Source organism: Pimephales promelas, chromosome 9 (genome assembly GCF_988280905.1).
Source record: "Pimephales promelas chromosome 9, fPimPro1.hap1.1, whole genome shotgun sequence".
Taxonomy (NCBI): Eukaryota; Metazoa; Chordata; class Actinopteri; order Cypriniformes; family Leuciscidae; genus Pimephales; species Pimephales promelas.
The window spans coordinates 33,720,054-33,735,315 of record NC_142777.1 but is presented as its reverse complement, the minus strand read 5'-3'; the positions used below and the strand labels follow the sequence as shown (position 1 = coordinate 33,735,315).

At 37.2% G+C, this 15,262-nt stretch overlaps 1 protein-coding gene across 4 annotated transcripts in view; it reads left to right on the top strand.

Annotated features, from left to right (window-relative positions):
* The window catches only part of rufy1 (RUN and FYVE domain containing 1), a 49,885-nt gene that overhangs the window by 8,866 nt on the left and 25,757 nt on the right, over positions 1 to 15,262 (top strand). For 2 of the 4 annotated variants that reach the window (XM_089135028.1, XM_089135027.1), the window contains exon 3: positions 4,162 to 4,185. The exons of the other annotated variants lie outside the window; for them this stretch is intronic. The gene's annotated coding sequence lies outside the window, so the exon portion shown is untranslated. The remainder of the gene's footprint in view (positions 1 to 4,161; positions 4,186 to 15,262) is intronic. 4 annotated transcript variants of the gene reach the window in all.

The window sequence follows — 15,262 nt, the reverse complement described above, 5'->3', positions numbered from 1 at the left end:
GTTGAGGAATGTTTACAGTAAATTCTCATGTGTTTGTGTGGGTTATATATGCGTGTTTCTGTGCTAATGAGTGGTGGCAGATTTATGCGTGGCAGGATGTGTGTGGCCTGTGCTGTGGCATTTTGAAAATAACAAAATGAGCTTTTCACAATATATAACTGAACATTATATAACTCAATATATAACTCAATATATATAATATAACTGAATATAACTGAAATTTTATTATCAATCTCCACGAGACAGTAAAATCTGTGTGATATCTCACTGCAAAAAAATATTGATGGTTTAACTTAAAAAAGTAAGTAACCTGTTTGCCTTAAAATTTTAAGTTCATTGAACTGGAAAAAGTGAGTTAATACAATGAAGGAGAATGATTTAATCATCAGAAACTCAAAATTATATGTTATGTGAACTAAATAAATTATTTAAGTTGATTTGACAAAAGAAAAAATGTTGTGATTACTAAACTGTAAAAAAATATTGTTGGTTTAACTTAAAGTAAGTAACCTGGGTTGCCTTAAAATTTTAAGTTGATTGAACTGGAAAAAGTGAGTTAATACAATGAGAGCGATTAATTTAATCATCAGAAACTCAAAATAATAAGTTTTCTCAACTAAATAAATTATTATAAAGTTGATTTGACAAAAGAAAATATGTTGAGAACAAATCTTGAAAATATTTTTTACATTGTGTGACATTATAGCCACCAAACGCATTTGCAAAAAAATACAAATATTTTTTATTTTATGAAAAAAAATTAAGTTTTCCACAGAAACCGCTATGCAGATCTGGTTTGTTACTGGTTTAAAATAACTTCATACTGGTTTGGCTATGGTTCTTTCCTCAGTTGAATTTTTTTTTTATCCAAACATTTATCTGGCCTTTACAAATTACTTGCTTATAACTTTCTCTATGACTCTAGGGAGCATTGAAAATTATTACATACTTTACCTTTAAGGACACTGCACATGTTGTGCATATCACTCAAGAAACTTTGCCATTTGAGATATAAAATAGAAGTCAGTCATTGTGTAAAACAATAAAAGGTTCTTGAAATTCTCCAAGAGAAAGTCTTTGAACCTTAGGAGTTTTTGAATGCTCAATAAATTCCTCTCACTACCTCATCGTGCGTCCCATTAATAATACAAATGTCACTCCTTCTATAACCACAAGCAGTGACCACAAATACCCCCGCCTTAACAAACACTGAAAGCTGGGGGGGTGCATCCATTTGGCAGGTGTTGAAATTAGATGTCATCACCCGTCACAGCCCATAGACACCCTGACTGCCAGCACAATCAGGTCATAGTGGCATCTCAGCAGACAGAGCAACCAAATTTACCTTGGAGACTTACAGTATATTGCAAATCGCAGCATTTGTCCAAGCCGTCTGAACACACACACACAGCTGTGTGTAATAACAGTACACACAGTAGCACTGAGCTACTGTAATAAATGTATCTAAACAAAATTGTCCCCACAGTTTTATTCTAATTACATTTAAAAGAGGTATGCTAACATGCACTAATTTTTGTCATCAGAAAGAATCCGATCGGATTTCAGGTTCTGAAAGTCCTGTTTAATGGTCGTTTAGTCCGATTCATTTGTACATGAACATTCAGAACCGGAAAAAGCCAGTGCGATGATGTCACTGGATAATTGTCGTTTTTGCCTGGATTACAGAAGAACAACATTAACAAATGTTTCATAAAGAACAACATTGACAAATCATAAGTCTTATCCACTGACCAATTAACCAGTAAACATCACAATCCATTTGACAAAATAGATGGATTCAACCGTTTACCTTCCTAATTTATATGTTGATAGGATTAATTCAGGTCTACACCACCTCTTTCAATCCAATTAGAAATTTCTGAAGAGACACAAAGCACAAGCATTTATTTTTTTTGCTTTAGGTGCGTGAACCAATGACATTCTTCTTTGTGTTCAGCAGCACGTTTGAGCTTCAGCAAGAACCTTTGACTGTTTGACTCAACCTTTGACTCATTCTGTCCCGTGCATTTCGGCAATAACATGTCTACATAAAGTATAACTGTATTTATATCATATCACACTTTAGGTGGTGGTATGATGGAATGGTTGCGTGGCTTTCAGATCTGGAATGACATGATGGGACGTGATTGATGGCATAAGTCACACATGAATTTCTTTCCTCAGGCCAAAGTAAACTCTTGGGAGTCATTACAATGATGAGAGTATGAAACCCTCTGTCACTCCGCCAGCCAGTTGCTGCTAAATTCAGTTTTGTGAAGGAACAGACGCTTTCGTTCTGCTGAGTTACAGACTCTAATACAGGCAAGCGTCACTTTTATTTATTGCTATTGGTAATCCAAATTCATAACCACGGTAAACACTGCTAATAAATTAAAATAACAGTACTGGAGTGAGAACAGCAAGAATGTTCCCCAATGCACTACACAAAATGAAATAGTTATCGCGGTAAAACCCGCTTGTCAAAACCTCCCTCAAGAAAAATGTAGGATTCAAGTTAACTCTGACAAGCCACAATCTACCCAATAAAAATATAAAAATGTTTACTTGATGTAGTTTTCTATTAAATCAATTATATTTGGGACAGTGTGTTCAGTGGTTAGTAGTACTTCCATTTGTTTCTGGATAAACAGCCCCGCCTGCCACTGTCAAATCAGAATATAATCACAGAGCACTTATCTAAAACTTGGTGGAGTCACGTCCAAAGTGCCGTATATAAAAGCATTGCAGCACCTTAATCATTCCAGGAACTTTTTTTTTTTTGAGAAAAACAAGCATCCTAAGAAATAATAGCTTTATAAGAAACCAGCCTCATTTTAAGCTTTGTGGAATTTTTGAAAAGCATTCCAGAGTTGTGAGAGCGTTGCAAAGCTCAGGGAGCACCCAGCATGTCTAGGCAGATCCTTACCTCCACCCACCACATCACGATGAACAGCTCCTTTATACCAGTTCCCTTAACAACTGAACTGTTAACAGGTGGTATTGAGAAAACAAAAATAAGCTCTTTTAGATTTAAATGAGCATAAAATTGTTTAGTCATCTTAGGGGTTAATGTCTTAACTTATACAGGTTGTGGATTCAAACCCCAGAAGTTCATGAGTTACCATCATTGTGTACCTGAGTAAGGCACTTAAGAGACAGGTTCCCCAACAATGAAAAAACATTCAAGGACCAAAATAACCAACATAAAAATATCTTAAATGTAGGCCGAGAATAAACGCCATTGGTTGTTGCTGAAGCTCAAACGTGATGCGTAACATGAGGATGAACCTCATTGGTTCTTGCAGAAGCTCAAACGTGATGCGTAACACAAGATTGAACCTCATTGGTTCTTTCAGAAGCTCAAACGTGATGTGTAACACAAGAATGAACCTCATTGGTTCTTTCAGAAGCTCAAACGTGATGCGTAACACAAGAATGAACCTCATTGGTTCTTTCAGAATCTCAAACGTGATGCGTAACACAAGAATGAACCTCATTGGTTCTTTCAGAAGCTCAAACGTGATGCGTAACACAAGAATGAACCTCATTGGTTCTTTCAGAAGCTCAAACATGATGCGTAACACAAGAATGAACCTCATTGGTTCTTTCAGAAGCTCAAACGTGATGCGTAACACAAGAATGAACCTCATTGGTTCTTTCAGAAGCTCAAACGTGATGCGTAACACAAGATTGAACCTCATTGGTTGTTTCAGAAACTCAAACGTGATGCGTAACACGAGAATTAACCCCATTGGTTCTCGTACGTCATGCGAACATGCTTGCACCTCCATTTAGCACAACTGATGTGTGAGTTGATGAATGTTTATGTGAATAAAAGCCTAAAGTAAATCTGTTCATCATATAAAGCGACCATGTCTCTTCAAAAAATTTGGACTAAACCACTCGATTCATATGGATTAGTTTTACAATCTGCTGATGATTTTTTTAAGCATCAAAGTGTAACTGTCAATGAAGGGACAGAAAGCTCTCAGATTTCATCAAAAAGATCGTCATTTGTGTTACGAAGATGAGCTAAAGTCTGACGGGTTTCGCACGACATGAGGTTGTGTAATTAATGACAGAATTTTCATTTTTAAGTGAACTAACCCTTGAAGTCATATAATAGCCGTCCTTCTGAAGTTCTCTTTTTGTGTTCCACAGAAACTAACAGGATACAAGTTGAGGGTGAGTAAATGATGACAGTAGTTTCTATCCCTTTAAGAGTGTTAAAATAAAATGAAAAATATAAATGTCTGTTAAATAGAGAATAATAATGTCATGTCATATGTGATGTAACCTCAGATCTGCATTTGACATTAGCACACATTTCGTGTCTGTGGTTGAATCTAAGCTGTCAGCAATGGAAAAAATAGACTGTCAAGGGACATGTTGTATTGTGTATTTTGGCTCTCACTAACCATTTTTAAGAAAGTCTATAAAATGCAGCATTTGCTAGTGGGATCTCGCTGTAAGTCCTGCATGGCATTGTGGAATTTCACAGGCAGTATTGTGTGAAGGTCAGGAAACTCTGTGAAGCATTGATACAGTACACTGTTCTGGCTTTCCTCGGTAAAGACAGCTGCTCTTGATGACAAGACGGTAGGGTAAGCCACACTGAGGTCTTTAGTTTGGGTTGTGGCCTGTTTTTTGATTTATGCATTATGCAATACACACGCTCTATATGTTTATACTAAATTCAGGATTGTCATTTACTGGCAGCAAACAGAAAGTCTGGAGCGAGAGGGCAAAGTTCAGTTTTTCTAGGGAACTAAGAGCAACAGACACAACATGTTAAAACAAAACTTTTATGGTATCAGTCATTAGGTGTCATCGTGATGAACCAGAAAAAAACCCTTTTTTATGACAGAAACCTGATCATATCATGTTAACCAGACAGATGTTACTGTAGTTGAGTGATCTGGGAGGATCTTGCAAAATCATGTCCACATTTCACATCAAAACCAAAAGAAAAAGGATGTATGAAGAAAATGAAGCCTATTTTTAGGAGCTGAATACAGCGTTTTTAGTCATTTTCATGGATCCGTGTGAATGGGGAGGATCATTTATATTAATAATTGGGCCATTCCACTGAATGGGTGACATTTGCTTGTTGTAACTCTTCAAAAATAAACTTTATTTTTGATTTTTTTCAACATTGAATCTAATACTACACATATTTAAGTATTCAAAATGTGTATTGGTCAATCTCAGGCAACTTTATTTATTTTATTTTATATATTTTTACAAGGTTTAACTGTTTTCTCAATCCTGTGTCATTTAAAAAGCAAGTTTAGAAGCATGTCAATTAATTCCTTTGTTTTCCCCACAAGAAAGTGTTTATTTTAAAGAAATTGTTGGTTATATGTTCAAAAAAATTATATTTGTGCCAATGAAACCACTGTTAAAGCGAGGTGTATTTTGATTAAAAAAGGCAAAACTATTGAGACCAATTTTTTTTGCATTATGCTGAGAATTTGGAGGAAGATTTGCTGAAGTTTTAAGAAAATGTCAAGTGGACAAAGTATTAAAGGAGATCTCCGACGCAAAATGAACCTTTGGTCTAATTACACATTGTTACCTAGTCAACCGTTATCTGAGATTTGTTTTCATGATTGACGAATGTAAATAGTTTTATCTCTAAAAACAGTTTAGCCTATAACGCTAGTATATGGGGCATAGAGTAATGACGAATAAAAATCGCTTGTTATTACCACTAACAAGGCTCAAAATAGCCCCACACAAACACGGTAGCATAATAAGGGTCCCTACACTCAAACAGAAGCATTGAGAACTTTGTCAGTGTCCATACAGTTTAATAAGAAGATATTTTATACATACAGTCAACTTCGCGAATACAGGAAGAAGCCATCTTTGAAAAACAGTCGATCTACGAACGCCGATCCAAGTGCGCTAGTGAGATGTGAAGGTAATAAGGTGAGCGTGAACAGTAGGCTACGTGTACATATTGAAGAGAAAAAAATGGTTTGTGTTTCTTCCGGAAACAACGGACCATATGAGATTCTGCATAGTTCAGCGCACTTGTATCGGCATTCGTAGATTGACTGGTAGAGACTATTTTTCAAAGATGGCTTCTTCCTGTATTCGAAAAGTTGACTGTATGTATACAATTATTAAACTGTATGGACACTGACAAAGTTCTCAATGCTTCAGTTTGAATGTAGGGACCCTTATTATGCTATCGTGTTAGTGTGGGGCTATTTTGAGCCTTGTTAGTGGTAATAGCAAGCGATTTTTATTTGTCATTACTCTATGCCCCATATACTAGCATTATACTAGCGTTATAGGCTAAACTGTTTTTAGAGATACTATTTACATTCGGCAATCATGAAAACAAATCTCAGAGAACGGTTGACTAGGTAACAATGTGTAATTAGACCAAAGGTTCATTTGGCGCCGGAGTTCTCCTTTAAAAAGGAATTTAATTTCTTGTTTTTCTTTTAATTTTTGGAGTGAAATCTACTATTTCACAGGTTTTGTGAGATTCACCCCATAGATGGACATACAAACACTCTACATACGCCCTAACTTCCCACATGAAAGCTCCTGAATCTCAAGTTCACCTTTGTACACTGATTTTCTTCGTCATTAACCTCGAGTATGACCTTCATTCTTTAAATGTTGTAAATATTTGACATCAGGAGAAAGAACACAGTTCACAGGCTCAGTCAACAAAGGAAACCTGATAAGTGTGCCATAATAGTTAAGGGAGTTCCTAGGCTTCTTTTACTTGAACCTCGGCGCTGATGAAAAAGGCCTCCATTGACGCTATACTTACCTTGAGAGTCACAGCATTAGTCAGTGCTCAGCTTTGTAACAATAGCTCACACCGGAAGTTTTTGTATGTGATAAAGATCTGATACAGAATGTAGCCTGTGGCAACAGATTACACACTGCTGTGATTGTAGGTGGCATTCCTGAGTGTTCTTCAGGTATGGCCCGAAGGAAATGCGTCATATAAACACAGTTTTCCATTCAGGAGAGCAATACCTCTAGACAAAAACAATTGCTTTGGTTTCTGTTTTGATTTTTCAACCAAATAACAAGTTAATTCACTCAACCCTTTTGATTCCAAAACAGATGCAATACAGTCAGTGTGCAACGGAAGTAAATCCCATATTCTGTTCCAACGCATTCTCATCCTAGGGCGTCATCTAACTGACACTTTAGACCATGCGTCTAAATCCGACGCACATGGCAACCTTTGACGCGGGTAGGTTTAGGTCTGGGGTATGGTTAGGGTTAGACCACTAGGAGGCTCGTCTCATATTGATGTTAAAGGGTGCCATGTGCGTCGGATGTTCACGCATGGTCAAAAGCGTCAGTTTGATGACGCCTTGGGATGAGAATGGGCTTTCTGTTCTGTTCACCTGTGTCTGTAACCATAGCATGATTAGCATCAGTGGCTAAAGTAATAGAACGACATCCATAAAACTGGAAAGTCTTAGCACTTTTGAAACAACAAAAGTCCAGTGGAGCTGGAGTTTATCCTTTAGATGTAAATTAACCGACCACAGCATCAGTGTGTGAGAGCAGAGCATTTGAGTCGCCCGCAGGCCTCAAAACTGACTGAGCAGCTCCAGCAGAAGACAGCGCTATGCTAAAGATGACACACAGCTAGTATCTGCGCATAGACATATACACTAGACCTCACCTTGGGGTTCTAAGCATGCGTCAAAACTGCCGCCATCATGGAACAGGGGTCTTGTAATAGGAAGTAGCTAGGTAACGCTGCTATCTCTGCATTTACTTCCAATTCATTGATGGTGGCGCCTTATCAAGTGTTCCTTAGGATCTTAAGCCCTGGACACACCATGTCAGCCTTAGAGAACTAGTGGCGACAAAATATAATGACAGTCACTTTTATTACTGAATCAAACATGTTTGAGCAAATTGGTTGAATGAATGGTTCAATGACTTTGCTGGTAAGGGAAGTCACTTGTTTCGTTCCTGAATGATTCAACGCTTTCGAACAAAGACAATCACTTGTTTCGTTCCTGGGCCGATTGCATAAATTGCTTAGTTACAAGTTTTTCATTTTAGTAAGAGGGATTATACCTAACCATGTGTTCAACTAGTTGGTCAGACCAGTTCTTAAGACACAGTCTTAAAGGAAAACCGCTTAATAAGAAGATCTTAAAGGGTTAGTTCACCAAAAAATGAAAATTAAGTTATTAATTACTCACCCCCATGCTGTACCAACCCCGTAAGACCTTCGTTCATCTTCGGAACACAAATAAAGATATTTTTGATTGAATCTGAGAGCTGGATCACTCTTCCATAGACAGCCTGAGGGACTGCCTCTTGACGGCCCAGAAAGTCATTAAAATAAAAGGTTTAAATATTCCATGTGCCTACAGTGGCTCAACTATAACTTTATCAAGCGACGAGACTACTTTTTGTGCGAAAAAAAACGTAAATAACGACTTTATTCGACTTTCCATTACTTCCTTATGGGCGCATGCGCGAGAACTGAGACAAGACCGTTCTTCTTCGACTCCTTTTTGTTACCGGCTGCTCACCGCTTAGGAGTTTTACCGCCCCCTACCGTATAAGATGACGTACTGCTATAGCCGGAGGCGCAAAACGTTCTGTTTACAAGCAGTACGTCATCTTATACGGTAGGGGGCGGTAAAACTCCTAAGCGGTGAGCAGCCGGTAACAAAAAGTAGTCGAAGAAGAACGGTCTCGTCTCAGTTCTCGCGCATGCGCCCATAAGGAAGTAATGGAAAGTCGAATAAAGTCGTTATTTACGTTTTTTTTTCGCACAAAAAGTAGTCTCGTCGCTTGATAAAGTTATAGTTGAGCCACTGTAGGCACATGGAATATTTAAACCTTTTCTTTTAATGACTTTCTGGGCCGTCAAGAGGCAGTCCCTCAGGCTGTCTATGGAAGAGTGATCCAGCCCTCAGATTCATTTAAAAATATCTTTATTTGTGTTCCGAAGATGAACGAAGGTCTTACGGGGTTGGTACAGCATGGGGGTGAGTAATTAATGACTTAATTTTCATTTTTGGGTGAACTAACCCTTTAAGAAGAACGGTCTGTACTCTTACAAAGTCCTCAATGCTTCGTTTTGCATGCACGGACCCTCATTATGTTACTGTGTTAGTGTGGGGCTATTTTGAGCCTTGTTAGTGGTATTAACTAGCGATTGCTCTTTACTTATTATATGCCCCCATATACTACTAGCGTTATACGCTTAACAGTTTTTAGAGATAAAACTCTACATTCGATTATCATGAAAACAAATCTCAGAGAATGGTCGACTAGGTACCAATGTGTAATTAGACCAAAGGTTCATTTTGCGCTGGCGTTCTCCTTTAACTTAGTAGCTATGTTTATGCAACTGCGTATGAATAAATCAGTTGAAGAATGGTTCAGTGAGTTTCAGCGGTTTTGAACGAATCATCTGAGACGCAAGGAAAGAAATGAGAAGCACCCAATGCCTCGTTCGTAACCACAGTCACTTGTTTCATTCCTGAAAATTCCTGAAAGTCAGTGACTTACTCATAAAGACAGTAACTTGTTGCCGTCTCCTGGTATACCTATGTAACTTGTAGAAAGAATCAGGAAATAATTTCCACCATCAATAAACTGTGGTATTAAATACAATAATATAAGTAGAAACATCTGAAATTGGTAGAAATCATAAACCGCAAATTAGTTTAAATGAGGGGAACATCCCATCTTTTGTGTTTAAGAAAACAAGATGTGCTGTTCGATTACCTGTAGACCTTTTCAGTAGATAAAGAAGTATAAAATGAATCTGTAACTCAGCAAGGCAAGTTTTGTTCTCTTATACACTTCCTTTCCTTCCCTTTAAATTGTATACAAAAAAGACAGTGACAGTATGTAAAGCTCATACTAACATTTAAAATTCTCTTACTGTATGATTTAATTCAATATTCTGATCCATTAAGGGTTAAACTAGTGGATGCCAGAAATAGCACGTGTTATCTGAGTCTGACCTTGAATGTAAAGTTATTTTTAGAAAAAGTGGAAGAACCCCGCATCAAAAGAAAACACCCAAGAATAGCTCTCAGAAGGAGAAGAAAGATAGCACAAGCTGAATGGAAATGGGGAACAATTGCTCTCGTTCCTAAAAAAGGAGATTTTATACTAAGGCTGCACTTTGTCAGTGCTTCTTGTTGACAGTGTTTGTTGAATGGTGAAAGGAGATATCAATGTAGCACAGCTTTATGTATTTTTCTTCCTGAGTTCCACTTGTAATGTTAATCTTTTTTTTGTGCCCAAAAAAAGTCATGATTTAGTTTTTTAATGACCATTTTTAACCCTCTCTCCTGAGACTATAAACGGCCTTGTCACACGTGTAATGAACACTTCAGGTTTGTTGTAATATCCAGTAGATTTTTTTTTATTATTCTGCATTCCATGTTAGAAAAACAACAACAATCTGCTCTGAAATGCATATGCAAACTATTAAAATCATACTGAAATGATCTGGAATCCTGTTAATAATATTGTGCTTGTTTCTAAAACGTTGGGGGACTTTCCCATGTGGGTTTTGAGGCTAATAGTATCTATACAGCTTTTTTTGCTGTTTCCTCAATGTGACTGGGCAGACCAAGTTTCTGCATACTGAATAGGCGTTGTTGGTGTGTGTTAATTTTTCATGTATCTGACATCTGTAATCCAATGATTTCAGTGTGAGACATTTTTGTAGCTTAGTTCCAATAAGTTTTTAGACTGGGAAGGAAAATTTGAGATTTAAAAGTTTTCATAGTACACAAAGTATCTCAAAAGATTGAGAAAAATTTCTTTATGCAGAAATAAACAACCGTTGAAACGTATGGGGTCGGAAAGATGATTTTGAAAGAAGTCTTTAATGGCTCACCAAGACTACATTTATTTGATTAAAGGAGTAGTTTACTTTAAAAAAAAACTTTTGCTGATAATTTACTCACCCCCATGTCATCCAACATGTCCATGTTTTTCTTTCTTCAGTCGAAAAGAAAGTAAGGTTTTTGAAGAAAACATTCCTGGATTTTCTCCATTTAATGCACTTTCTCCATATAAACGACACCAGACGATGAGTAAGGGTCTTGTCTAGGACCCTTCGAGTCATGACTCGAAAAAAGATGAACAAGACAGGAGAGTCATGAACGCTCAGAACAGAGCAAGGAGATCATTTGTGCTTAAAAAACTCACATTCTTTTATTTATTGTTTAAATGACCGATCGTTTTGCTAGATAAGACCATTTTTTCATCGTCTGGTGTCGTTTAAAGCCCTTTGAAGCTGCACTAAACTCTCATTTGGACTTTAAACCATTTGGTTCCCATTGAAGTCCATCATATGGAGAAAATCCTGGAATGTTTTCATCAAAAACCTTAATTTCATTCGACTGAAGAAAGAAAGACGTGGACATCTTGGATGACATGGGGGTGAGTAAATTATCAGCAACATTTTTTTTAAAAGTTCAAAGTCCACTTCAATGGGAACCAAACGGTTCAAGGTCCAAATGAGAGTTTCGGTGCAGCTTCAAAGGGCTTTAAACGACACCAGATGATGAATAAGGGTCTTATCAAGCGAAACAATCGCTCATTTAATAAATAAATAACAAAGTTTAAGTTTTATAAGCTCAAATGCTCGCCTTGCTCTGTTCTGTGATGTACGTTTGTGACTCTCCTGTTCGAACTCGTTCATCAAAATGAACGAATCTTTTTCCGAGTCATTTGGTTCATTCAACGAACAAAGCGAATGAATTGACTCGGAAAAAGATTTGTTCATTTTGATGAACGAGTTCGAACAGGAGAGTCACAAACGTATCTTTTGTATTCTATACAGCCACGACGTGTGACACATGTATGTCTGGTGGTGAATTTAATTTCTTTAATCAAATAGAATCAAATATTCAAGATGAACATTACAATATCAAGGAAGGGCAAATGCACAGGATCCACCTTGTATTCATGTAACAGGCCTGTTGGCATGAGAAGCAGAATGAAACAAAAGCCTCTTCTTAGTTTCTGTCACCATCCCATTATAGCAGTCCAGCCTACACAAGGAATGCTGGGGAATGACCCATAATGTAACCAGGGAACAGACTCATTCCTTTAATCTCCATTGGGTTTTTCTTTATGAGCCAGAGAACGAGTGAGACTCAACATTAGACTCAGCAGATGTGTGATTTATTCCCACAGATCCACCTGCACAGAGTTTAATCACCAGCTAATGACTAGCTATAAAAGTCTGTCTTTGTTTTCTGTTCCGTGTTCTCGTTCCTGCTTTTAGTACAGCTTTATTAGAGGGAGAAAATGAGTTTCACTGTAAGCCCCTCCAGGTGGCGTGGAAACTGTCCTTAATGTTTCAGTTTTTGTTCATACGTAATCAAAAATCAATGTAAAATCAATTTGACCATACATAGTTAAATCTTTAAAGGAGTAGTTCACTTTTAAAAAAAAAACTTTTGCTGATAATTTACTCACCCCCATGTCATCCAAGATGTCCACGCCTTTCTTTCTTCAGTCGAAAAGAAATTAAGGTTTTTGATGAAAACATTGCAGGATTTTCTCCATATAATGGACTTCATTGGGAACCAAACGGTTCAAGGTCCAAATGAGAGTTTCAGTGCAGATTCAAAGAGCTTTAAACGACACCAGACGATGAATAAGGGTCTTATCTAGGACCCTTCGAGTCATGACTCGAAAAAAGATTCGTTTATTTTGATGAACAAGTTCGAACAGGAGAGTCATGAACGACCATTTGTGCTTATAAAACAAACTTTTTTATTTATTTTTTATATGAGCGATCGACCCTTATTCATCGTCTGGTGTCGTTTAAAGCCCTTTGAAGCTGCACTGAAACTCTCATTTGGACCTTGAACCGTTTGGTTCCCAATGAAGTCCATTATATGGAGAAAATCCTGGAATGTTTTCATCAAAAACTTAATTTCTTTTCGACAGAAGAAAGAAAGACGTGGACATCTTGGATGACATGTGGGTCATCCAAGAGTAAATTACTTTTACTGAGTAAATTATCAGTAAAAGTTTTTTTTTTTTTAAAGTGAACTGCTGCTTTAACATCCATGGAACTTTTCCATTGTACAAAGGGTTCTTTTGGGAACCCAAAATGGTTCTCCCTTAAACCTTTTTTTAAGAGTGTGTTTAGTTTTTTTCATTGCACATTATTGGTCGTATTGAGTCAATTCCAGTTCAACATTGTTTTTCTCATTGAATACCCTGTTTAAATCTCAAATTCATTATATGATATAAATAAAATAGGTTGTGAACTCTATTTTAAAGTCTGACACCTTCATATTTACATAGAACATGAATAGAACCCGAAAGACAGACACAAGGAGATTTTTTTTTTTTTTTGTGGGTCAAGCTGTCAGATAACACACTCGGGTCCAATACCTGAATATAAACCATGGCACATTCACAGGTCTATGTTTAGAGCTTTTATGATGTGCAGATCATAACATGCGGATCCAGATTTAGAAACGACAGGGCCTCAACATTTATCTAGTAATGGATTCAGTGTCAATATTACAGCTCTAACCAAGTTTATTTAGTATTTGCACAGCTGAATTGTTCGTAGCTGTGATTCACTTGTTGTCGTTTCAAATTCACTGAGCGATATTGTCCGTTGACTCACAGATTGCACACATTGTGGTGAGTGTTTGATCCGAGTTCATAGATTATGGGCCAGATCTGTATAAGCACACATCACCTCATTGTCCCCAGGGTCCATTCATCTGCTCGACAGACCCAGAAAACACAACAGAGGGGGACACAGAGAGGCAAGGTTTCACATGGAGACACAAAGACTGGATGCTCTGACTCACGCTTACACACTCACCGGGGAAAACGGCTGAGTAATCAGACCTCACCGCATAGATTTTTTAATGATCTAACAGGTTTAAGTGACTGTTAGGGATGAAACCATTTTTCATATTTCTATCCAGTCAGCTTTTGAAACTGTTTTAGAAATGCAGAGCACACCGAAAAATGAGCCAGCCTTTGTTCATTCCTGGAAGAGACGCCAAAACCATGTGCTGTGACATTAGAGTCGATGACTCCAGGATCTGGGTTTGTGGTCTAATTACTGCTTCCGCCTATTGCAAAGGTCGAAAGTTGAGGGTTCTGTGCCTAGAGAAGGTGTACTCCTAGAATAAACGGTTCTATATAGAACCTTAGAGGTTCTATCAGCGCTATGTATTTGGAACCCCTAAAAGGTTCTATACAGAACCCTTTTTAAGGGTTCAATAATAACAACCCTTTAGGGTTCTTTGTAACCAGGAAAAAGGTTCTATATGGAACCTTTTGGGTTCATTCATTATCATTTGTTAAATATTTCATATTATTGACAAACATCAAGACCCTAAAATGTTTTTATGATGAATGCATGTGAATGATCACAAAATTCAAGATATGGGGGTTAGAAAATGTGTATATTTATATCATTTTATGTAGTTAATCAATATCACACGAAGAGTGCCATTGCAGTTTTTCTCCTCCAAAAATCAGCATGATTAAAGTGTGATATTAAGTTACTACAACAGTTTAATAAGCAATAATTTAATTACAACTACAAAATGTTGCATAATAATGCAATATCTGAATGAATAATAGCCTATAAAGAACCTTTGTGCCAAAAGGGTTCTTTCTTGTCACTATAGAACCTTTTTTAGCATAAAAGGTTCTTTGGAGTTGAGTAAAGAACCCTATGCTTCATATATAGAACCCCAATGAACCCTTGTTTTTTTCTAAGAGTGTGTAAAGCTTACTGCAGAAGTCTAATGTTGTAAATTGTCTTAGGATTTATCTTATAAAAAAAATAGAAAGAAAGAAAATGATGCACTGCAAAAACAGAAACACATGCGGTGGACTTTTCAACAGGGTTGGGTGTAGATAAAAAAGCTACATTATTGTAATTCTAGAAGAATGGATCACTGAAAACTCCTTATAAAGGATGGATGATTCTCCCATCGTCTGTCTTTGTTGTAAAGCAGAGCTTTTGAGAAGAGGAGTGAGCTCACCATATGAAAAATCCCCTCCTAACATTCCTCAGGCCCTGACTACAGCTCCCTCCTCTCTGTGGCTCGCTGTTTAGAAAACACACTAGAGCCAAACACTGACACTTGGTCGTTGCAGCACCTGATTCAGGATACTTAAAGGAATATCCTGGGTTAAACCAACGCTATTTCACAACCAATTCGTACGAATTCGTACGAGTGATTAAAAAGTTGCTAATTCGTACTAATTCATACAACCTCAC